The sequence below is a fragment of the Mauremys reevesii genome, linkage group 6 (genome assembly GCF_016161935.1).
Source record: "Mauremys reevesii isolate NIE-2019 linkage group 6, ASM1616193v1, whole genome shotgun sequence".
Classification (NCBI taxonomy): Eukaryota; Metazoa; Chordata; order Testudines; family Geoemydidae; genus Mauremys; species Mauremys reevesii.
Genome location: NC_052628.1, coordinates 23,768,508 through 23,794,858, shown reverse-complemented (window position 1 = coordinate 23,794,858; position 26,351 = coordinate 23,768,508). Strand labels below are relative to the sequence as shown.

The 26,351-nt window shown below is 42.6% G+C and overlaps 1 protein-coding gene across 3 annotated transcripts in view; it reads left to right on the top strand.

Annotated features, from left to right (window-relative positions):
- PRLR (prolactin receptor) overlaps nucleotides 1–26,351 on the top strand; it is a 293,258-nt gene that overhangs the window by 40,522 nt on the left and 226,385 nt on the right. The window contains exon 1 of one of the 3 annotated variants that reach the window (XM_039542964.1): nucleotides 24,059–24,210. The exons of 1 other annotated variant lie outside the window; for it this stretch is intronic. The gene's annotated coding sequence lies outside the window, so the exon portion shown is untranslated. Of the gene's footprint in view, nucleotides 1–24,058; nucleotides 24,318–26,351 lie in introns of those variants that run through there. One more of the 3 variants, XM_039542965.1, reaches the window with a different exon arrangement.

The following is a 26,351-nucleotide window of genomic DNA, read 5'->3' as shown; positions in this document are numbered from 1 at the left end:
AGGGCTTTGGATTCTTCGACCATGGGATGTTGTTCCAGGAAGGATTGCTAGGAAAAGATTGGATCCACCTAACAAAGAGAGGGAATAGCATCTTTGCGGGCAGGCTTGCTAACCTAGTTGGTGGGGAGGGGCTTTAAACTAGGTTCGCCAAGGGATGGAGACCTAAGCCCTGAGGGAAGTGGGGTACTGGGAGGAAACACAAGAAGGAGGGTGCAACAGGGGAGGCCTCCTGATTCATACTGAGAAAGTAGGGCAATCAGCTAGTTAGCTTAGGTGCCTGTACATGAACGCAAGAAGCCTGGGAAACAAGCAGGAAGAATTGGAAGTCCTGGCACAGTCAAGGAACTGTGATGTGTTTGGAATAACAGAGACTTGGTGGAGTAACTCACATGACTGGAGCACTGTCATGGATGGGTATAAACTGTTCAGGAAGGACAGGCGGGGGAGAAAAGGTGGAGGAGTTACACTGTATGTAAGAGAGCAGTATGATTGCTCAGAGCTCCAGTATGAAACTGGAGAAAAGCCTGTTGAGAGTCTTTGGGTTAAATTTAAAGGTGAGAGCAACAAAAGTGATGTCATGGTGGGCGCCTGCTATAGATCACTACAGGTCGATGAGGCTTTCTTTGGACAACTAACAGAAGTTTCCAGATCACAGGCCCTGGTTCTGCTGGGGGACTTCAATCACCCTGAAATCTGCTGGGAGAGCACTACAACAGTGCACAGACAATCCAGGAAGTTTTTGGAGAGTGTTGGGGACAATTTCCTGGTGTAAGTGCTGGAGGAACTAACTGGGGGCCATGCTCCTCTTGACCTGCTTCTCACAAACAGGGAAGAATTGGTAGGGGAAGTAGAAGTGGGTGGTAACCTGGGCAGCAGTGACCATGAGATGGTCAAGTTCAGGATCTTGACAAAAGGAAAAAAGGAGAGGAGCAGAATACAGACCCTGGACTTCAAATCAGACTTTGACTCCCTCAGGGAACTGATGGGCAGGATCCCCTGTGAGGCTAATATGAGGGGAAAGGAGTCCAGGAGAGCTAGCTATATTTTAAAGAAGCCTTATTGAGGGTGCAGGAACAAACCATCCCAGTGTGCAGAAAGAATAGCAAATATGGCAGGCGACCAGCTTGGCTTAATAGAGACATCTTCAGTGAGCTTAAACACAAAAAGGAAGCTTACAGGAAGTGGAAACCTGGACAGATGACCAGGGAGGAGTATAAAAATATGCCTCAAGCATGCAGGGATGTAATCAGGAAGGCCAAAGCACAAATGGAGTTGCAGCTAGCAAGGGATGTGAAGGGTATCAAGAAGGATTTCTACAGGTATGTTAGCAACAAGAAGATGGTCAGGGAAAGTGTGGGACCCTTACTGAATGGGGGAGGCAACCTAGTGACAGATGATGTGGAAGAAGCTGAAGTATCAATGCTTTTTTTCCTTCGGTCTTCACAAACAAGGTCAGCTCCCAGATTGCTGCACTGGGCAGCACAGTATGGGGAGGAGGTGAGCAGCCCTCAATGGTGAAAGAACAGATTCAGGACTATTTAGAAAAGCTGGACATGCACAAGTCCATGGGACCGGATGCAATGCATCCGAGGGTGCTGAGGGGGTTGGCTGATGTGATTACAGAGCCATTGGCCATTTTCTTTGAAAACTCATGGTGATCGGGGGAGGTCCCAGGCAATTGGAAAAAGGAAAATATAGTGCCCATCTTTGAAAAAGGGAAGAAGGAGAATCCGAGTAACTACAGCCTCACCTCAGTCCCTGAAAAAATCATGGAGTGGGTCTTCAAGGAATCCATTTTGAAGCACTTGGAAGAGAGGAAGATGATCAGGAACAGTCAACATGGATTCACGAAGAGCAAGTCATGCTTGGCCAACCTGATTGCCTTCTATGATGAGATAACTGTCTCTGTGGATATGGAGAAAGCAGTGGATGTGATATGCCTTGACTTTAGCAAAGCTTTTGATATGGTCTCCCACAGTATTCTTGCAAGCAAGTTAAAGAAGTATAGATCGAATGAATGGACTTTAAGGTGGATAGAAAGCTGGCTAGATCGCCGGGCTCAATGGGTAGTGATCAATGGCTCAATGTCTAGTTGGCATCTGGTATCAAGCGGAGTGCCCAAGGGGTCAGTCCTGTGGCCGGTTTTGTTCAAGATCTTCATTAATGATCTGGACGATGGGATGGATTGCACCCTTAGCAAGTTCGCGGATGATACTAAGCTGAGGGGAGAGGTAGATACGCTGGAGGTGTAACAAGTTCGGTCACAGAGACCCCCCCTTGGGACTGTCACCTGATGTGCTGAAATTTACCTCTGAGCCTGTTTTCCCTGCCAGCTTCAGACTTCCAGAACCCTGTCTTGTTGAGCCAGACACACTAGCCTGCTTCAACACAGACCCAGGGTCTGGTCCACGCCCCCAAAACTGCAGACTTAACTGAAAACAGCTCAGCAGGTTACTTATCTCCAGCACCCAGACACCCAGTTCCCGATGGGATTCAAACCCCAAATAAATCCGTTTTACTCTGTATAAAGCTTTTACAGGATAAATTCATAAATTGTTCGCCCTCTATAACACTGATAGAGAGAGATGTACAGCAGTTTGCTCCCCCTGGTATTAATCACTTACTCTGGGTTTATTAATAATCTGCATCCAAGAATGCTAAAGGAGTTGGTGGATGTGATTGCAGAGCCATTGGCCATTATATCTGAAAACTCATGGTGATTGGGGGAGGTTCCAGATCACTGGAAAAAGGCTAATGAAGGGCCATTTTTAAAACAGGGAAGAAGGAGGAACCAGGGAACTACAGGCCAGTCAGCCTCAGCTCAGTCCCTGGAAAAATCATGGACCCAGGTCCTCAAGGAATCAATTTTGAAGCACTTAGAGGAGAGGAAAGGGATCAGGAACAGTCAGCATGGATTCACCAAGGGCAAGTTATGCCTGACTAACCTAATTGCCTTCTATAATAAGATAACTGGCTCTGTGGATGAGGGGAAAACAGTGGATGTGTTATTCCTTGACTTTAGCAAAACTTTTGACACTGCTACAGACTAGGGACCGAGTAGCTAGGCAGCAGTTCTGCAGAAAAGGACATAGGGGTTACAGTGGATGAGAAGCTGGATATGAGTCAATGGTGTGCCCTTGTTGCCAAGAAGGCTACTGGCATTTTGTGCTGTATAAGTAGGAGCATTACCAGCGGATCGAGGGAAGTGATCATTCCCCTCTATTCGGCATTGGTGAGGCCTCATCTGGAGTACTGTGTCCAATTTTTTGTCTGCAGAAGAAAATAATGAGGGGGGATTTGATAGCTACTTTCAACTACCTGAAAGGGGGTTCCAAAGAGGATGGATCTAGACTGTTCTCAGTGGTGGCAGATGACAGAACAAGGAGTAATGGTCTCAAGTTGCAGTGGGGGAGGTTTAGGTTGGACATTAGGAAAGACTTTTTCACTAAGAGGGTGCTGAAGCATTGGAATGGGTTACCCAGGGAGGTGGTGGAATCTCCTTCCTTAGATGTTTTTAAGGTCAGGCTTAAAACCCAGTGGAGTGGGTGGGGCCAGATTCCCCTACCACAGGCCATCAGGCTTGGCTGTTGTTTGCTCTCAGCTACAGACTGATTGTTTTTCTGCCCCGCCCAGAGGGCCAGAACCCCAACTGCTATTACCTGCCCCAGCAAAGAGGCTTAGGGGCCACAAACTGTTTGTTTGCCCAGCCCCGCCTAGGGGCTACAGGCTGATCATTGTCCTGCCCTGCCCAGAGGGCCAGAACTCCAATCATTGTTATCAGCTGCAGCCCAGAGGCTCAGGGGCTACAGACTGTTTGTTTGCTTGGCCCCGCCAGAAGTCTGGAGCCCACTGTGCTGCAATTACCTGCTCCAACAGGCAATCCTGAAGTGACGGTGTCTACCAACCCTGCTCTGGGCCAACGGGGGCAGCCCAGCTTGACAAACAGCTCCCCCCCGATCACAGTTATCAAAGTGACATGCTTCAGATAATCAAAATGAAACATTTAGATGGCTTCAAACCGAATTTTTTTTTAAATTTCCAGTTTGTGGGAAATTTTAGAATTTCAGTCTTTTGTTATGATTCTATATGAAAACAAATGTTGAAATGTCAGAATTTACCACAAAAAGAAAAAATTGTTTTCTAGCCAGCTCTACTGACTACTATTTTTTTTAAAGAAACATTTTGCTCAGTTTTCTGTATACACATGTTTCAGTATGGGTTTATCCCCAAGTCTTTGAGTGCAGAATTAATTGTATCCATTAACAGTGCCAAGATTAACTGTGCAGTAAAAATAGTTGTTATACACATCTTATGCTCTGTACACTTACTTAATAAACTTATTTTACATATGATAAAAGCTATTTGAAAACATAATAGAAATATCAAAGTTCTGCTGATATTTTTCTTATTAAAATAATGAATTAAATCCACTTGCAAAAATCATGGGTTAAGCAATAGATTTCAACTTAGAAATCAAATTTCATGCCCCATATGCATGAGAGACCTTGGTTACAGACTTTTATTGACTAAGCCTGAGATTAGAAGAAATATGATGGTTTCACCCAACTGCAATCTGTCTGCCACGAGTTAACATCCTGCAGTGACTGGAAATGGAAACTAATAGGTGACAATAATGAAAATAGGAGTCTTGTGCTACCTGTTATCCAGCATCAGAAAAAAATTTGAAGTGATTTTTAAATTCAAAGGAAACCTTACTGCAGACATACTCGTATAAAAGTGGGTTTCTAAGCCATCCTCAATCTCCAATAATTATAGAATTTTTCAAAAGGAATAAGATGTATGTCAGAATATAAGTTTATCCTCCTCTATGACTGAGGGGAAAGATTAATACTCTGCTTGAACCACAGGTAAGCATATATTATTTTCACACAAATTATTAAAAATCATGTTATTTTTGCTCTCTTCTACAGATCTAATGCATGTCTCATTCTTTTATTTTTTCTTGGAACCACAGTGAGTAGAAAATGAACAAGGAAACTGGAACAGCTGCATTATTTATCCTTTCCCTCCAGCAACAGCAGCACAAATCATTGGTGTGCTAGTTATGCAAATACTGATTGCCAGATAATGCTGTTTGTTATTCAAGTGTATGTTGATTGGCCTAAATGTTTGTAGTAACAAGTATGGGAGTAAGTATCAGAGGGGTAGCCGTGTTAGTCTGTATCCACAAAAACAACGAGGAGGTGGCACCTTAAAGGCTAGCAGATTTATTTGGGCATAAGGTTTTGTGGGTAAAAAACCCACTTCTTCAGATGCATGGGTTTTTTACCCATGAAACCTTATGCCCAAATAAATCTGTTAGCCTTTAAGATGCCACCAGACTCTTCGTTATAAGTATGGGAGGTGATTCATATTCAGTTTCAAACTTGAATTAAATCAAAGTGTGGGTTAAATGTGAAACAAAATGCAGCTCCTTGCCCCTTGGATCTGCTACCTGTCACCAAAAAGACTATGAGAGGCTTGATAAGTCTTTACATAAATATTTTTAACCCACCAAAACATCTGTGAAGGGTTTGGCACCAGTTTTGAATCCTATTTTGCACCTCATCCAAACCTCCCAAAGTTCCTTTTGGTCTAGTAAGCCCCTATATCAAGCCACCTTATCAGGCCCCTACTCTTTATTACTTCCCTTTTTACGACATCCCATTTGGCTTGCGAGAGTTTGCCCAGGAAGGTGGAAATTAACTGTAACCTCATCAACCAACTGGGCAGACTTCAGCTGCAGTCAGTTCTATTTAAACAAGTTTTAAAAGTTGATTAAGCAAACAGTCTAAATGAAGTTAGTTACCATTGACGGGAGTTACAATCAAATCCTTTTCAGGCAGCGATTTGTATTAATGTGCCTAGTGAGGGTAGGCATTGGCCTTTAAAGTCTCATTAGATAACTCAGAACTGTGCCCCTGAATTTAGGGGGATACAGGGTAGTCCTGGTGGAACAGTGCCAGGCTCTCATGAAAATGTACATGTAGCTGCTTCTTTTTGGAGTTAGGACAGAGAGATGGCAGGCCTGCAAAGATGTAGTGCCTGACCCTCTTGTTGGTCTTAACTAGAGTAGGATGAGATGCAAAATTCTTGCATAAATTAGTTCAGAAGTCTGGCTGTCAGGAGATTCTAGATTGGTGTTGCTAGTAAGTATGGATGTACCTCAAACTCTGGAATCCTGGGCCCAGAAGGCTGGTGACAGTGAGGTGCAGTACAGAGACAGGAAGCTGTTACAGTTCTCCCAATACCTCCTCTGAAGGGCATCTGTTTCCAAGAAATTCTGGGCCTGAGATGGTGATCAAGGAAGCAGCTCTCCACATCAATCTCCTTCTGCTGTGGCTGGTGCGATTGGCCCTCAAAATCTTTAGGTCACAAGAGACAAACCAGATAGCACTGATCGGTGCAGACAACACAGAAAAGGTGTCATAAATTAACATGCAGGAGACTAGCACAAGAAACCATGATCCCGATGGGCTTGGCAGAATCCCATCTCATAACCCTCAAAATGATATGCCTGGATAGCATGCATAACCTTGAAACAGGCTAGTTGAGTATGAGGGGGTCAGCTCACCACTGGCACTTGATTGGCTGGCCATGGCATGGCAGTTCACTCTCCACTGGCTGTCAGGATCCCAACAAAGGCAGTCAGGGCCAAGGGTCAGAGCAGGGACAAACCTGAGGCTAGAAGTAGCCAAGGAGTTTGTAGTCAGGTCTAGGCCAGGGTTGATACCAAGGATCAGAGTTTGGGTCAGATTCCAGGATCTGATTCAGGAGGCAAAGTCCAAATCAAGCCAGGAATTCAAGAGCAAGGAACAGTCATGACAACTACAGACGATCCACACGGTTGCCTGGACACTTCCTGAAATGCCCCTTAAGTTTATAAAGGTCAGGGAGCCAATCAGGAGCCATGGGGTTGCTGTCTGTCAAACCCTTGAGATGGAACTGCCTGTGATCTGTGTCCAGTGTTTCATGGGAAGTGGAGAACAGGTTAGTAACTGCTGCCACTGGGGGGGGGGGCAACCTGAAGCTTTCAGTGGACTAGTAGCTCTACAGGCCTGTGGGGCATTACATTAGGTGCTTCATCTCTGTTGTGGTCTGCCTCTTCCTGTGACTTGGTCCTTCAGCCAGTTCACTTCAAAGACTCTCCCCTTCTGGGGTAGTCCATAAAGAAAAGGCAAGGGTAATTGACACCAACAGAGTTAATGAAAGAGAGAGGGGAATACCTCCATCTCAAGGTGGATCAGGATCAGGCCTTCCCTTCCCTCAGTGAGGGACCTTCAAGCAGCAGTTGTTGGGGCAGTTCCTGCCTTTCCTCAAGAGTTGAGAGTTACTGGTCTGCCCAGTGATGAGCTTATCTCTTTCCCTTTTAATTCCTCCTCCAGCCTGTACATGTCTTGCACACGAGTGAGCCCAGACCAGCTCTTTAACCCCTTGTTGTCCAGTGTGGGGTTTGTATACCCCATCACTGTGAATCAAACATCTCTTTTCCCAGGGGAATGGGAGCTAACCCAGAATGTGTTCCTACAGGTCTGCAAGCGTTGGGGCAAGCCATCATCAAATCTGGTTGCCAACATTTTGAATTTCCAGATTGCAAGGAATTCTGACATTTTGAAAATTGGTTTCAGTTCAATTCAGTTTGAAACCAATTTTTTCAAAATTATTTGTGAACTGGGGTTTGCAAAAAAATTTTTGTTTTCAAATCAAAATATGCTTCCCAATCCCCAGCAGCTGCTTAGTGGAAATGACACAATTCATGTCACTTTCACTGCGGTCAACTACTGAAAAGCATCAGTGAAATTTGACATGAATCATGTCAGCAGCTGCTGAGGATCCTGGGGCCCACAGCTCCAGGGCAACCCTGCCATATTGAACTATCCCAAACCTGGGAACCCTGGGGCTTCCAGACTCCTAAGTCAGCTGGCTCCCTGAGCTGCCTGACTCCCACAGCCTGGGGAGCCAGGTGCCATGAGAGTCAGGCAGCGTGGGGATTCAGCTGGCCAGGGAGTATGTCTCAGCAGTAGAGAGCTTGGAAGCCCTGAGAGCCCCAACTGGAGCTGGAGTTCTCAGGACTTCCAGGCTCCCATCTGCAGTGCCCGGAGCCTGAGAGTCATGGTTTGAGCCAGGACTTCCAAAGCTGCTAGGCTCCTAGCACTGTGGCAGGGAATCTGAAAGTCCTGGGGTCCCCTTATGGAGTAGTTACTGGTCAGTCAGAAAAATGATTCCCCAGACATGATACAAGAGACCTCTTAAGGTTCACCATGGATACCCTTGATCTTCTCCACATAGTCAGATTGATCCAACTAGGATTGCGACCTAGTGAACCTTAAGAAAGTCCATCAGACTCCTGTCTCTTTGACCCTGTGGCTAATTTAATTTTGCAGTTGATAGCAACAGACAGGATTATGAAAATTCCAGTGTGCCGGTTCCACCCACACCTCCAAAAAAAAACCGTTTGTTTATTCTTCCGGGGTTTTTTATTTTTTGAACTTCTATGTCACTCTGAAGTATTTACATGGATATAACTTATATTGGAAAGGTTTTTAATACTAGAAACATTAGCTTCTGATTTCAGGCTCTAACTGAAACTTTAGATACTCAGAAAAGCTGAAAGAGAAGTAACAAGAACGTCAAGGTTCTTGTGCCTATGCGAAAGCAATAAAAAATCTTATAGAAATATCTAGAGGGGCAGAGGAATGGCTCGAGATGCTAGTGATTGGAGACAAGTTAGTAGGCAGTGTGCAGAATCAACAGCCATTGGATGTTCAAGAGGGGGAAGCATTAGAAGTTATGAGCAATTAATAGGGCTTCATTTACTAAACTCTCTGAACATCTGGAAAGGGGGCAGGGCCTCTGATAGTGTGATGTATCTATCTATCTATCTATCTATATATATAAAAAAAGCTGACTGGTATCTCATTTTTAAGTCTTCACAGTGTTAAATTCCTTAGGTAGTAATTTTTCATTCTAAGTGGAGAAGATGTGAAAGCTGCTGATCAATACTGCAAACAGATGATTAGTCATTACCAAACATGATTTTTGACACTGCATTCCTAAAACTGAAGGAAGTGGCATCAAATGAACAATTAAATAGATTAAAGTAATTAAATATGTTTTTTTTCCTCCTCTTGGCTTTGGTCTTTTTGGCTAGCTTCTTTTCTTTAGTGGGAGATCCCAGGAGGAGAATGGAGAGGAGTCTGGATTTATTATAAATGAGAACTCTTTGACTGCATTCACCTATTATGATGTTTGAGGAATAACTTATGTGAGTTACTTTATGTGGATGCTAATATGTTCTTTACATGCAACTTCCTTGATTTTTAATAATTGCAGATAGGAAATTTTCTTGAGCAAAAATGGCTGTAAATTAATTGATTTTTTTTAATGGGATAGATAAAAAGACAGAGCCCTGAGCAACTTTTATTGGAGAATTCTCACCCCCTCAAAACGGATGTAGGACAAGGTGGCTGACCTCTGTGATTAAAGCAGGTCTGGCTCCCTGCACCAGAGCAATTGCTCCCATTTGGCCAATTAAGAAGGCAGAGGAGCACCTGGGGGCCTATACAAGGTCAGGGAGTGACCCCATGAGACAGACTTGGTGAATCAGAGTTGCCCATGTGGGGGTTGGGGCAGATGAGGGCTGCTAGAGATCAGGGGACAATGGAAGGTCCTGGAAGGAAGTAGAAGGTGTTTCCTGGGGGAAAGGCTGAATTCAAAAAGAACAATAAGAGGGATTTACTGGCTGACTTCCCCAAGCCAGACAGCCAGGGCCAGAGGACTGATGGCAGGAGCAGCAGAAGATGTCTGCTGGCTCTGAGCTGGAGCCAAAGCCCACATAGGACTGAAAGAATGGGAGCAGCAGAGGGCTGGGATGACTTACCTGCTGATATCTCTGTCCTAGAGAGTTGGACATAGAGGAACCATGAGAGGGCCAGGGGGAGTGAAGGATGCTCCCCTTATAAAGATGACCACCCAGCAGAGAGACTGTAGGGATTCCTATTGAGAAAAGGGGGGTTGCATTCCAGGTGGATGAGCTGGGGTGGCTGTCCTGGTACAAGGATGGGAGAAGACTGGCAGAGAACTAGTGTATGATGAGGGATGCCAGTGTTGTATTTGATGTAATGTCTGGATTATGGTTGTGGGACTTTGTGCTAGGATTTGTTTTCTTATGGCTTGTGCATGGGACTTTTGTAACAAATTAACCCCACAAGAGCAAGACTATTTTGACTGTTTTGTAGGACCCTGAAAGGGGAGATTGAGACAGGTGTACCTGTCCTGCTGGGTCTGCTGCAGGACGGCACTCCAGGTGGGGCTGTCCTATGACAAGGATGTTATCTTCATTACTAATAATCTGAAAACAAGGCTTTTAGGTTAAAAAATTGAAAATATCATGAGGAAAGTCTAAAATTGATTTTTTCCCCTCAGTCCACTATTAGTTCACTAGAAGGAGACTGATACAACAAAATGTTTAATACTATAGACACTTTTATTAACTGCTAAACTCCAATTAAAACTTGTATGATGCATGCCTTGCTTTACACTGAGTTTAAGCACTGTCTTCTGAGTTGGTGGTGTTACACCTTCTCTAATTAATTCTTTAAGAAATAGACAAGTAAGATAGTTAATCTTTTACATTTGCATTAAGCCTCTCATCCAGAAGGACCTTGAAAATGTCTTCATGAACAAAGGTAAATTAAATAACATCCTGACAACATGTTGGCTGTTGCCTCGTGAAAATATGGTGCTATACAGAAAAAATAGAGACAATATAGATACAAAGATGTGTTAAATATGTATTAGTGCCAGAAGACAACTAAGATGAGTGAAACCTTCTGCTTTGATGTCTGAGCTTGAGAGTTGCTGTAATGGAGGGTAATTACGGAACAGTAATTGAAATTAGAGTTGTTGTAACTGATAACTTGTATGACAGGTATTTAATAAGAAGCTGGAAGTTTTGGGCCGTCAGTTTTACTGTTAAACTCATAGTAATTAGGGTTATTTGCAGAAGTGGCTGAAAGTGTTTGAAGATGTAACATTAAATTTGACAATATGAAAAATACATCTGCAAGTACTTCAAAATGCATAGTCAGTATAAAGATGGAAACTGGAGCTCTGGTAGTGAATGGAAAGAAGGTTTCTTCTTGGCATCAGGTGCTAATCCAGCTTCTGTTTTAACTTTTATTTAGCTCTTCTTTCAGGTATAGTGGTCTGGAGAAATGGGCACAGTGTTGGGAAGCAGGAAGTACTGACTTCTAATCCTGGTTCTGATGATGACTTGATGTGTGACCTTTGACAAGTCACTTAACCATTCTGTCTCTGTTGCCCCAGCTGTAAAATTGGGGTATCGCTGTGTACTTGTCTCACAAGGCTAATTTCTTACTTTCTTTACAGTGCTTTGAGCATATAAAGAGCTATATATAACGTGGTGTTATTGTATTCAATATATGTAATGAGATTATAAAATTGTATCATGTTTAACCATTTCTTGGAGCTGTGACAGTTTGGCAATGAAATGGCTCTTTGGCTGAGGGTTGGCTGCTACTGAATAAGGGGATATATAAGAAAGAGACTCTCCAAACAGAAAGGAAGGATTAGAGGATATAGGGGGCCTGTGGTCACAGGGGAGATAGAGGAGAGCGCAAAGGAATTTACAGTGTGAGCTGAGAGCAATGCAAGAGACTGAAGAGTTTCATAGGCCCTTCCTACACTCACACACTGTTATTAGAAGTTTAAATATGTGCCTTGTTAGCAGGATATTAAAACAGCTTTCTTGACCAAAGATGTTAATGTTCTATACAGGTTCCCAAAACTGTGCTATAGACTTGTGAACACAGTTTCATTATAATCTAGACAGGACCAGAGAAAGAGAGAGGACTCTGATAGGAGAGGGGTTTTTTTGCCGGGGAGGGGCAGGGGCATTAGGATAGGCTGGCCTTAGCGTGGGAATGGAGTGGGAGTCCTGACAATGAAGCGAGGGTGAGTGTGAGCCGAGAGGGAGTGGCACATCCGAGTAGCATAAGTCACTTTACATGTAGTCTGTTATTTAGCGCTGATCTTATTTTATTCCTTATGCATTAATATATTTTATGACATTCTTTTTAAGATTTTTAAAGGTATAGAAATGGTTATTTTTGATTAGTAAGTTATAAAATTGTTACAAATAACTTGCCCTTACATATGAGGCAGCCCATAATATGCTCATATTCCCCTCTGTAAATCAGCCTCTTTTCTTCCTCAACTCCTCCATCTGTTGCAGAAAATCCTTTATCCACTTACCTCCTACTTTTTATTGGATCTTGACCAGCACATGCTAAGCTAAAATAGAAGTAAAGCTGAAAGCTCTGATCTGAAAGGTCCAGTGTTGTGGCGATTAGCCATTTCTTTCATCATATCGTGCAGTTTTTGGTGACTGCAGTTATCCTTCTCTGAATTTCATCTGATGCCTCCTGTGATAAGCATAAGAGTTACATCTCTATCTTGTTTTTGGAAATTTGATCTATTGAAGAGGTAAAAGAGAACAATGAAAATAGATTGTGTAGCAGTTACTGTTTCAGGTTTTCAAATGAATGTGTGGTGCTATAGCACCACAATCTATACTTACCTAAATTGTCTTTCTAATTGTATCTTTAAGGAATTAAACACAAGTGTCTATGGTTCCTCACTCCCTTTTTGGGAGCAGGTTATTTTACTTCCTAAATTCTTGGACCATATTACAAAGCTTGATTGGGTTCTAATCATGGTGGAACTGGGATATATCCTGCAATTCACCTCTATCCCTCCACCAACCCTTTTCAGGGTCCATTCTCACATGATCATACTCATTCAAGAAGTTCAGTCTTTGTTATGGCTAGGGGCTATAGTAGAAGAACTACCTCTCAGCTTCATAACAAGGGATTCTATTCCCATTATTTACTCATGTCAAAGTCCAAGGGAGGCCTCAGATCCATTTTAGACCTGCAAAACCTCAACAGATACATCTAAAAAAAAGATAAAGTTTCATGTGGGTACCCTAGCATCTGTTATCCCATTCCTAGATCCCAATCACTAGTTTGCTGCCCTCAGCTTCAAGGATGTCTGCTTCCATTTGGCTGTTCACTAGAATCAAAGCTGGTTCTTAAGGTCCACTGTTGATTATCAGTTTATGGTCTTCCCCTTTGACCTGTCACAAGCCCCTCAAGTCCCCACAGAATGCATGACAGTAGCTGCAGCACATCTCAGGAAGGCAGGGGTCCAGGTGTACCCATAACTGGATGACAGGTTTGTTGGCTGGTTCTCAACTTGACCCCTATGAGAGCATATTCTCAGATGAAGTTCCAGGAGATATTGGACCTATGTAAAGACTTCAAGGCATAACCTCATATGACAGTGAGGAACTGCCTAAAACTTCTAGGTCACGTCATCTTGCACATACATGACTCCCTATGCCAGACTTCACCTCAGAGTCATGCAGATGTGGTTGAAGTCTGTCTACTCTCCCTCTCATCATCCACTGGACATGCTAACTCATGTGCCTGCAAATGTTTAGCCATCTGTGGCTGGGTGGATGGACCCTGTCAGTGTATGCAGCAGGGTTCCTGTTGCCCCAATCCTCCTCTCCATGATCCTTCTCACAGATGCTTTCTCCTCTCCCTCCCCCCCACCTCCAGTTGGAGAGCTAATCTAGGAGACTTTCAGGGTATGGCTACACTGGCGATTTGCAGCGCTGGAAAGCCTCCACCAGCGCTGCAATTAGTAAGTGGCCACACCTGCAGGGCACTTCCAGCGCTGCAACTCCCTGGCTGCAGCGCTGGCCGTACACCTCACTCGGCATGGGGAATAAGGATTCCAGCGCTGGTGCTGCAGCGCTGGTCATCAAGTGTGGCCACACACCAGCGCTGTGATTGGCCTCCAGGGAATAAGGTGTATCCCAGAATGCTTTTATAAATTACTCTCTTTGTTTTGTTATGCAGCCTCTCTTTGTTTTGTTGTGAACGAGCTCCGATTGGAGCTCCGAACAAACAGAGCTCCTGTTTGCTGTGATCATCTGTACCTGGCTGTAAACAATCAAATGAGAGGCAGGCAGGGAGAGTGAATGAAACAGAACAGAGCCGATCGGAGCTCCGTTGAACTGCTTATCTAAAAAAACAAACACTGATCACAGCAAACAGGAGCTATCTGTACCTGGCTGTGAACGATCAAATGAGAGGCAGGGGAAACAGCGTTGGATGCAGGGTTCGCAAACATTTTGTGATTTTTCCAATCTCTCTCTTCCCCGCTGCCTGTCACAGTACACCACAGGGAGTGAGTGAAACAGCGGGGAGTCCGTGTTGGAGGCAGGCTGTTTGCAATTAAGAGTTAAGACTAAGGGCTCATGAACATTTTGTGATTTTTCCAATCCAGGAAGCTAACACACAGTGTTGGCTCCAAAAATCCACTCTCTCTATCTTCCCCGCTCCCTGTCACAGTACACCACCCTCCACCCCCCTCTTTTGAAAAGCACGTTGTTGCACTTGAATGCTGGGATAGCTGCCCATAATGCAGCACTCCCAACAGCGCTGCTAATACTGCAAATGTGGCCACACACCAGCGCTGGTAGCTGTGAGTGTGGCCACACACCAGCGCTGCTCCTACACAGCTGGATGACCAGCGCTGCAAACTACCAGCGCTGCAAACCGTAAGTGTAGCCATACCCTCAGACTCAGGGTCTCTGATCAGCTCAGGACTCTCTCTCTCTCCCCACATCAGTGTTTGAAAGTGTCAAGCAATCTACCTGGCTCATCAAGTATTTCATCAAGTGCTCACCAACAACACTGCTGCAATGTTTTATCTAAATAAGCAGAGGTGCAGGTCAGAGCTCCTCCATCAAGAAGCAATGAACTTGTGGGCTTTCTGCATCCAAAACCAGAACTACTCTCAAAGTATCTCACCTCCCCAGTCACCAGAACTATCTAGCAAACCATCTCAGCAGAGTGTTCAGCAGAGAGCAGGAATGGTCCCTCAGACCTGACATAGCAACGTCCATTCTTCAGATTGGGGGAGTGCCAGAAGTGGACCTATTTGCCAACAAAACAGGAAGTGTCACCAGTTCAGTTCAACTGCAGGTCACAGCCAGATGCCTTCCTACTGTTTTGGAGGGAGAAACTTCTATACACTTTTCCTCCCATACCTACTGTGCTGAGAGTTTTGTTCAACCTCAGACAGGATCACACTATGCTAATTTTGATAGCACCAGCCTGACCTCATCAGTTTCGGTTCTTGGACCTGTTGAGTCTTTCAGTTTGACATAGTTTTCCAGGACCACGGCCAGATTCTGCATCTCAACCCCTTCAGTCTACATGTGGGGGGAGTCCAGGCACTGAGCAGACTTTTTTCCCTTGAAGTTCAGAATGTTCTTTTAAATGTCTGAAATCTTTCCACCAGTTATACTACCTCAAGAAATGGAAGATGTTTTCTATATGGTCCCAGCAGAAAGATATTTCTCCTTCCTGGGCTCCTATTTAGTTTATTCTGGATTACCTGCATCACCTCATGGAAAAAGGACTCTGTCAGTTCCCAGAGAGTTCAAATGGCAGCTATCTCTGCATTCCATCCTCTGGTAGAGGGAGGATTTGTTCTTGTTTTATTTTCCAACCCTATGATTGTAGTCAACTGTACAAAGATGTGGTGGAATCTCAGCAGCCTCAGAGTTTTAGTGTGCTCTACCAGAGCACAAGCAACATTGGCTGCTTTCTTAGGTCATGTTCCCATCAGTGACTGCAAGTTGGTCTTCTCTTCATACCATCACCACTCATTTTGTGTTCTCTCAGGCCTCAAGAGACGATGCTAGACTTGGGAGAGTAGTGCTGCAGTCTTTGTTTAGGTAGCCTCTGATATTCACTCCATCTGGAACTGCTTGTGAGTCACCTAAATTGGAATGGACATGTGCAACACATCTCTAAGAACAACAGTTACCAAACAGATGTGACTTATTTTTTTTCTTCCAGTGGCTTTGTGTAGATGTTGAATGAGAGAATTCCTCTTACTGACTTTCCCCAGGTGAGGACTCTAGAGCTGGAACATCAGTTGCCTATCATTCTCCTCTAAGCTTGGTCTGGAGGAAGGATTTGAGCCACCTCATTGCATTCCCACTAACCCCAGCAATGTCTCACAGGCAGTGGTGGATTAGCCAGTGGGCCGAAGGGGCCCGGGCCCAGGCCCAGGGGCCCCAGCCAATTGGGGAGAGGGACCAGAAAAATGGGACCTGATCCCTGACCCTGCTCTGCTTGCCAGCCTGGTCCTCTTGCTGGTCTGGCCCTGGGCCCCACAAAACCTCAATCTGCCTTGGCTCACAGGCCAGATAGCAGTATTTCATGTTAAAAGGTTTCGGGTGCTGCAGAGTGATCAACAGAACTAAATATATGAATGTTTGACCCTTGTCCATCTGTGTGACAAGAGCCGCCTTTGTTCCAAATCCCAGCCTGAAGACAATTGGGAAGGGTCAAGGATGTTTGCAGTGGATATGTTTAGTTGACACTAGCTGTTGCTCTTTATCTTGATCAGCTTGCTCAGAAGAGATTAAGATGAGACAGTGGGTGGTATTAGGTGAGTAGGCTACATCAGGCAATGGCTTGCTGATTTATTGCATGTTTTATGTTGGGTGAATGAAGAGCTTGTACCAAATTTGCAGGGCGCAGTTTGGATTCTCTCAAAATTTCTGTATGCTCTTAAGTATGCAAGGGCAAAATTTGGAGAAGGATGGTGTTGTGGTGTTGGACCTGTGCCGGATATTCATATCCTTCCTTCTGGAAAGGTCTCCCATGATGTGGATGGGTGATACTGTAAAATAACCTGATAGTACTACCCATTGATAAAGATTAGGTTCTGGAATATATTAATGAAATCTGAATTGATAGATTGATTCATAGTCTAGAACTCTACTGATATGATCAGGTGGCTACTAGGAAAAAGGAAAGAAAGAAACTCACTGCTTCTGTCTCTTTGGTTTATCAGAAGATTTGGCATTTGGTTTTAATAGTTTTTTGTATGTAATGTTACTGTTGCAAAGTCACGTACTGAAATGCTGAGATGAAGCTTGTTCATGCCATGTTAATCCAGTGCCCTTGTGCATATGCGCTATGATAGCCTTATTCAACATAGGAAGTCTGTGATGGAGCCAGAAATAGAATTCAACTCTCCTAGCTTTCAGACAAGTACCTTAACCACAAGAAAACATCTTACAGATCTGTCATTCACGGTCCATCCTATGCTCTGACTGACAAAGTTCCTCCTCTATCTTGGTGGGCCCTGCACTTATTGGTGGATTTGTTCACCTCAGAGATTCACCATGTGGGTTAGGGAACAGCCCAGAGACCTTCCCCTCCGGTAGAACCTACAGTCCAGGTCAATTCTTCCTGTGTCTGATCAGGAGTTGGAAGGTTTGGGGGGAACCCGGGCCCGCCCTCTACTCTGGGTTCCAGCCCAGGGCCCTGTGGATTGCAGCTGTCTATAGTGCCTCCTGTAACAGCTGCACGACAGCTACAACTCCCTGGGCTACTTCCATTATAAGCCACTGAAAACAGGAGTTTTTAAGAGAATGTGTTAGGCAACTTTAACTATAGGTGTTGCTTCTAGGAACACACATAATTAGCTGTCTCAGATCACTTCTTTACTTTGTGTCTCACCTTTTTGCTCAACACTTCCTTTGTAAAAGGGGAATCTGAACCAAATTTCAGCAACTAATTAATGTGTGTGGAATGATCTCCAGTGTATAATTTGTGTTTGTATGTTGGGGTTTTAGGAAATTTGGGAAAAATTGAATAGTGGGAAAGCCTGACTTCTGTCCCCCACTTCCCAATGCACATTTGCTGCTGCCTGAATAGTAACATTGTGATATCGGAGATAATCAGCTGGTCGTCCCTCACTCACTCCAGTTTGTTCATATACATTGGTAGAATCACTATTGCCTAGGTTGTAATGGCAATGGCTGCCTTTGATAACTGATTTACCTCAGACTAGCATAACACTTTTACAAAGAAAGGTCTGGGAAGAGCAGTAACAAAATCAGACTAGGTTTTGATAAAGTCCTGTGCACCTTTGGGTTTGTTACTTAAGTTATTTTGTAACTTTCAAGGGTTACATGAAAATAAGATATATATCTGAAAAGGAGTTGTAATTTTGTTTATAGGCCTTGTTACAAATTGGTGGGGCTGTGCCTTTATGATTATTTACCTTTTATTAAAAAAAAAGAAGGTAATTCTAGAGGTCTCAACTCTTTTGTTACACAGCTAAAAATTATTTAGAAAAGTACAATTTAATTTGCATTTAAAAACAAATTGTTTTGAATATAGTTGAATTTGATCAATATACTGATCAACGTGTCACTGAGTGGTGAGACCGTCACATAGCAATAAAATATGTTGGAGATAACAAATGTGTAAATGTTTTGTTTAAATAGCACATGTTAAATATTTTTCTATTAAAAACTAAGGAAATTCACAAACAAAAACTTCATTTAATGTTAATAAAGGTTGCTGTCCTCAGTAAACTAAACCATAAAAAATAAGGAAATACAAAGTTAATGATTCCCAAGTTAAGATATATCAGGAGCTACTCTGGGGGTGAATCAGTGTTGTGTACTAAGGAGGCTGTTGTCGGTATCACCCCTTCCTCATTTGTTGCAGAAGTTGGAAGGCTTGTATTATTTGAAGTACCAGGGATGGGTGGATGTAGGCCCACTCAAAACTAAAGGCTCTGTCCCTCAGTTAAGGGGGAGGAACCACTGATGCAGGCAGGAGAAAGGGTGAGGTCAGAAGTAAAGAAACAGAGAACTGGAAGGGGACATCAAGCAGAGAACCCTGGGCAGCACCCAGTGCTTCTCCAAGGCATCCAAGGGAGGCAGTGGACTCCTCCCAGAGGAACTTTGCCTAGAGGCATGACTGAACAAGGGACTAGAAATAGGCCCTACAGTCAGAGTGCTCCCCATCCAGTTTCCTCCTCTTGGTGTGATGGATGGCCATCATGGTGAGCACCAGAAGAAGGCTGACGAAGAGGTCTTGCAACTTTATGGGGCCACAATGTGTGTGTGTGTGTGTGTGTGTGTGTGTGTGTGTGTGTGTGTGTGTGTGTGTGTGTGTGGATCAGGAGGTGCAGAGTGAAGTACAGCCAGAACCTCAGTAGGAGATTCTGGAGGAGCTGGAAGAGGGGCTCCAATCTGATGCACTGTAGGTAGATGTGCACCAGGATCGGCCTCTCACCACAGAAAGGGCCAGTGTTGGAGGAATTCATGAACCATGCTAGACACACACCCATGCTTGTGGCTCCATGTACGAGCAGCCAACTAATATTCCTGGTGGGCCCTGGGACCCCCAGAGTGGAGTACAAACTGTCCCACCAAGGATCCTCACCATCCTCATGTCACAGCAAGGCCCACCACTTGGTGTCAGGATGGGACACAAAGACAAGGAAGTGGATGGTATGAAGCATAAGTGTATACAGATGTTCTCTGGGAACGGTTTGGAGGCAGATTGACCTGGAAGGTGTGAAGTGAATGAGGCAGGTGATGTAGGAAGAGAAAGGATGATCTCCTGGTTAATACAGTTGAATGCTGCCTTGGAGAACTGGATTCTATCCCTGCCTTTGCCACAGAGTTTCTGGGTGATGCTGGGCTAATCTCTTAAAGCAAACTTCACTTCTGCCTATAATTAAATCCTGTACATAACACACATGCCCAGGGGGCAGAATTAAAGTTGTTTGGGCAATGTTCATCCATGGAACATTAGGAAATGCAACTCTTTAATCCTTAACTTTGCATTTCCTAATGTTCCATGGTTTAGTTTGATGAGAGCAACCTTAACTAATGTTAAATGAAGTTTTTTGTTTGTGAATTTTCTTTTGCTACAGAAAAGAGTAGAGAACTATGTGCAGAAAAGAAACCTGCATATTTATCATCAAAGAGCAATTTAAAAATAAAATAAAATTAGTTGTTAGAGTTCCAGTCTTCTTAGGGGGGTGGTCATTATTAGCTGGCTCTGTACACTCACCATATACATAGAATATGATCTCCAACTGGAGAGCTTTGAGGCAGTGTGAAAGTAAAATAGTCTTCTGAAAATCCTGCATTTAACCACCACCTCATGATATAGAAATATAAATTAACACTTTCATCCCTAATTACTGTCAAAAGCTTTGTCCTTCTGGGATTGGATTTTTGTTTGATGGAAATATTTCAGAAGCTAGAGAAGTTCAGTTCGGCCAGTATACCAATTCTTGATTCTTGGCAGTAATTTCAGACATCTTTTGGTGTCATTGAGTTTTCTAGTACTCCTTGGTTTTAGACAGACTGGATGAATGTATTGCTTATAATTTACAAAATGCCATTGATAAACATGGTACATTACAGAAAAGAAGACAAGCTCCCTGTTCCAAGCTGTTTACAATCTTATTCACATAGATAACGTTTAAAGAAATGGCAACAGACCTGGGTGGGGAAAAGGAAGCCATTATAATTTGCCATTTAGCTTCGTGGGCCTTCAGATATTCATTGCTTCAGTAATACTTGTTTCACATTTTGCTTCATTTTTTTTCATTAAAGCATAACTTAGAAGTATATGATCATTTCAAATCTGAGAGTGAATTGTAAAATTATTAGCCAAGGGTGTTCTTTGCAATCTGTTTTGCAAAATGTTTCTGCTAGTAAAAGCCAATGAAACACCATAGAACTGGTTTTACACTCTGCCAGTTTATTCCAAGAAATGTATTTGGGCTGCTGAATCTTGGTTTCAGCCATTCTTCTGCAAAGCACCTGTGGTGGGTGGAGGCTTCCTTTTAAATTTCTTTCTGTGTCTTCATCTTCTTCCAGTTGACTAATGCTCAAATAAGTAGGCAAGCCTTTTTACATTTGAACATTAAAACAGCTGAAAGGTTCATAGGCATAAAATAATTTTAGGGCTCCCTTCTTGGCAAGCATGCCTTTAACATTCATTAGATGCAAGATGGTCCCCTTTTCGCCTACTGTCATGCCCATTCCTTAGGATGGCATTATGCATCTTATAAATGGCTCACATGCTTGCCATTAACATAAGTGTACTGTGGGTGCCAAGCAACAAGTGAGCTTGAGAATGTTACGTGTGCCATCTTATCTCTAGAAAATTTCTCCTCTGAATTAACAGTATATGCTGCCTAATTTTTAATGTCACATTTTGACACGTTTCAAAAACTCGGGGTGAAATTCTGCCTCATTGAACTCAGTGGAGTCTGGATTTCACCCTCATTGTTTAAGCAGTTCCTAATTCTTGTGTTCCCGGGGAACACTGGCTTTAGAATTATGAAGTCCACATGGGGTATCAAAATCTAACAGAAAAGCTTGAATTGCAAGGTGAAGAGATCAAGCTTGTGATAAGTTAAAACTCTGTAGTTTGGAATCATTCCTCATTAACTACCATGTCTGACAACACAACATGGTATTCCTAATTCAGCACATATCCGCTATTAGTCACAACACTACATACCCTAAAACATCAGCTAATACAGATAAAGCTTTCTGGATCAGCTATCATGCATTCTCTGGCTATTTCTGTGGGCACACACTTCATATTCACTCTCCAAAATATATTGATCACATTTCACATGTACTGTAGCTCTAGTTGTTGTTTACAATAAGTTATTCCCCATGTAGGGGCACCAAAACAGACCTGTGTGGAACTATTCACACTCAAAGCCTAAGCAGCAGTTTTGGGGTGTTCTGCTGATTTCACTAGAAATAAGGTTGCTCCATAGCAGAGGGCACTACATGAGACGTAAGGCTTATGGACCAATGGAAGATTTCTTGTCCCCCACACCAATGGTTCCCAAACTGGTGTTTGCAAAATGTTACAGGGGGTTCTTGGGGCAGAGGGGGCGGGGGAGGAATTCCCTAATGGCAGACAGAGCTGTTTCTAGAGACCCTGGGCAGCACAGAGCCAGCAGCCCAGAGTCCCTGGACTTCCAAGAGCTAAGCAGATCAAAGCAAGCATATCTGTCACACTGAGATTTAAACTTCAAGACTCCTTATGGCAATGGGTCTCAAACTTTTTTACTGGTGACCCCTTTCACACTGCAAGCCTCTGAGTGCGACCCCCCTAATAAATTAAACACCCTTTTAAATATATTTAACACCATTATAAGTGATGAAGGCAAGTGGGGTTTGGTGTGGAGGTTGACAGCTTGTGACCCCCCCCATGTAATGACCTCATGACCCCCTGAAGGGTCCCGACCCCCAGTTTGAGAACCCCTGCCTTATAGGAAATGGAAAGGGAGGTGGATAGTTTTTGCTGTTTTAAAATTAAATAGGCAGCTTGTATTGTTTTTTAAATTATTATGAACAAGTTTAAGCTTTGTTGTAACGTGAGTTGTTTGCCTTGACTGCTCAAGATCTGAATGATTGTGTAGGAGGAACTCTTTGACTTGGCTTCTTAAATACCTTCATGCTGTTTCACATCTGATACTCCTTGATGAAACATAGGAGCCTTGTCTTATAATAGGCTTATTCAAAGCAATACAAGCTACAAAAGTGAGATCTTGGAAGTGTTGCCATTTTCATAATGTAATAAATATACTGTAATGATAAACAAGAGTGTGTAATAAGCATGTCATAAAAACAAATTTTATATTTCCAAGATCACTGTTTTTATACTCGGGTACAGGAGAAAATCCCTGTAAATATTCATTTTTAGGAGGGGGTTTGCGAGACTTGACAGTTTAGTGAAAGGGGTTCACAGGTTGTTAAGGTTTGGGAACCACTGTCTCACACACACTTCTGTTAGCCATGCATCACTAGATCCTAATATTTTAGATGGCTATTAGGGTTCCTTGGTTTTATAATCAGCCAGCAGCCTGCTCTGGGTTTCCTGGAATGGAGCTAGATAGTGTTATAATGTTGCCTCAATAAACAGAGAAGATGAATATACGGCTATTTGCTCATCTTAAATCCCAACCAGGGATGTTATTACAAGTTAAATGCATATCTAGCATTTTGACTAATCCTTGTTACTGCCAAGAAAACACCTTAACCTGGATTACTACATGAGCAGTGGGGAGGAATATCAAAGTGAAAAATGAAGGGAATCTGTAGGATTCAGTTGGCAAGAAGTTACACTACTATTATGAAAACAGAACATAGAGAAATTTAACATGTCAGGTAATCGATGACGGTGTTTTCAGCATTTATGAGACAATCTATATGGAGTGAGCAGTAATAAAATAGTAGAAAAGTGCTCCTTGAACAATTTCCCAAATGAACTAGCGACTCCAGTACAGAGGAATACACAAGGCCCTCTGTTTCACTTTAGCGCCACATAAGCTTGTAGGGCCAAATCCTGGTTATGCTGAAGTCATGTGGCAAATCTCTCATTGATTTCAATGAGACCAAGACTTGGCGATTAAAGTGGGTCCTGAGGTAAAGTTTAAGTAATGTATTAGGCCTTGTCTCTCTACACTATGGTGAATTTCAAGCTTGAGGTAGTATATTAACTACAGTAGCTATTATTCAGTGCCTGAAGACATTTCTGTTTCTGTAAAAATCCTCTTCTTGGCTACAGCTACAGCCCTTAGCATAAATTATTTGGTACGTCATTGATCATATTTCTACTTCCCAGAATATTGTTGCATTTCTGAATACAGCTCTTAATACGGTCTGTCATTTTAAATCTCTAGTTGAAGATTAAAGCACTTTATATCTTCAAGGAGAATTTTAAAAAAATAACCAAACTGTGAACTCACCAGGGCAGGAATCAGGCCTTCCATGTTTAGTGACTGGCACATTGGGTAAACTACTGTAAATAAATGCATAATAGCTAAGTGCTTAAATCTGGGCAGAGGGGGAACATATTGGAGGTTCTCACTGATTTTCATTTTTAATCTACAAGATTAGAAAATAGCATTACGTAAATGATTTTTATGGTGGGCCATCCCAAAATGTTGACATCACATGTGTCTGTGGATGCCGTAGCAACTGCAGCTGTGTTGTCAAGGAAACAGCCTTGTGCTCAGCAGGCAAAACCAATGAGGATTAAGCATTGCTATATTCTAGCTAAGCCTCTGTGACCTTATCAGAGAGCAACAAGATCTGTCTGTTCTTTACCGTGCAGGTGTCCGTTTAGTAGGGAGGGAGATATGCACAGATATACTCTCACAATGTACCTGATTTAAATGTCAGACCTGGACTATTCAAACAATGAATGCATTTTCTAGTTAAATGGATTAAAGGGCTCATTTTTTGTAAGTAACTTTTGTTTTTTAAATGCTACTATATTACCATTATGGAAGAAACCAGAGAGAAGTGAAACATGCAGGACCCTGTACAATGGAATTTGTTTAGAACTTTGGTATGTAAGTGAAATGTTTTTCTGGGATAATTTTGTATATAAGACAACTCAGACAAGTAAGTGTGTCATTGCACAAAATAATATTAATCTGATAGTTTGCATGGCAAGAAACAATGCTGATAGGCAGAACATGAAATGCAGTAGAGTTGATTATCACTGCATTTTAGTATGGTACCCTTTTCATTCTTAAGAGTTAATTAGAACAGACACAATACTGAAGTAAGTTTGTCTAGCAACATACGTATATGTTCAGTTCAATATTTACAGATCTATATTTCTAGTAAGAAGAATTAAAATACAAGTGGAACCAATGGGGAGAGGAGAAAAATGCTGAATGTTGTTTTTTCTGCAAGGTGGGTGAGGTAGAAGAAGGAGAAAGTTTGGATAAAGTGCCACCAACACTTTAGTATTGTCTCACTTTCTCTTCTCAGTGTTTTATTTTTGCTTCTAAGGCACAATAAAAAGCTCCTTTTTGGTTGAAGTTTCAGAATGCTGAACAATTGAATTTTGCTTTGTTGGAGTCTCTGTAGTTGATTATGGTTTCTTGTTGTGCTTTATTGGAAGTCACAATACTAAAGATTATTTAGGTTCTTTACATATTAAACCCTAGGTGATATGTGTTAACATAGACTCATTCATACTAGCAGTTTTACCCATCTTATTTCAATCTCTCATGTATTCTAAAATGCCTTTTCCCTCAGCAGGCATCAGTAACAAGTTATCTGTAGGTTTGCCAAGTGTATTTTTATTGGTTATGTGATCCACTAACAATCCTATCCTTTTGATATTATCATATGTCTGAGATAGACGGTGGGAAAATGAACAAGCGATCCAGCCACATAACTGATTGTAGCAATAACATCGTGTGATTTCCCTTCTAGGTACTTCCCCCCCCCCCCTTCATTGAGTTTAAATTAAATTTGCACTAGCCAAATTATCTTGGATAATTTTTTAAATTTTTTTTTTCAGATGGATTTTTGGCAAGTTTTGATGCTTCTGTTCTTGCATTTCATATGTTGTCTCTTTGCAGTGACTACAATGCTTTTCTTTTGCCACTTTTTCACATTTGACTGTCTTGTAAAGATAGCTTATTGGTTACACCAAGATTCTGATTATCATATATACCAGGGTTGGCCAAACTTACTGATCCTCCGAGCTGCATACAACAATCTTAAGAAGTTCAAGAGCTAGGGCGCACCTGCCGGGGCTAAGGGGCTTCAGCCCTGCTCCTGCTGAAGCACCAAGACTCCCTTTCCCCACTGGACAGAAGCCCCTACCCCACCACTCCACTGCAAGGCAGTGGTCCTGAACTCTCTCCCCACCCCCGTATGGTAGGTGGAGAATGTGTGAGGGGGACTCCATGAACCAGATTTTAATGGTGAAAGAGCCACATGTGGCTTACGAACCACAGTTTGGCCATTCCTGAAATATACTGTACTGGACCAAAATGAGAGATCTCTACTATGCAGTGCTAATTTTGACAATTGCATAAAAATTTAAAATTGAAATTCTGGTTTTACAAATTGATTTCTAAGGCAGTTACCATCATCATAGATAACATTTCAGATCAAAAGCTTGGGGAAACAAACCAAAGGTGAAAGTGGTTGGGAGATTTTAGGCCACTCCAGTGATTAAGGAGCAGTGCCTCCAAAAGGACATCATTGTCCCTAATCTCTTTAAAATGTAGAGATGTTAAGCTTCAAGAGGTGAGAACCTATGTAATGCTGAACCTTTTAAGTCATCTGAGTATCACAGCTGTTGAACTCCATAAATCTGTAGATTAAGTCCTTGAGAAAAGTCCAGTATGATCTGAGTATACTTAGAAGCACAGATGCTCTGATGTTCCAAATGAATGGGTCAAGAAATGTGACATCCTTTCCTTATTTCATTTAGCCAATTTTATTTTCTATTTTTATTTTTTTCTTATTTTCAAATCACTCTCGTATCAGCCATGTGATTTATACAGAATTAAGAGGGTAGAGTAATGTAATTAATGCCCACCCACATGGGTTTATAGAAAAAAGATCCTGACAA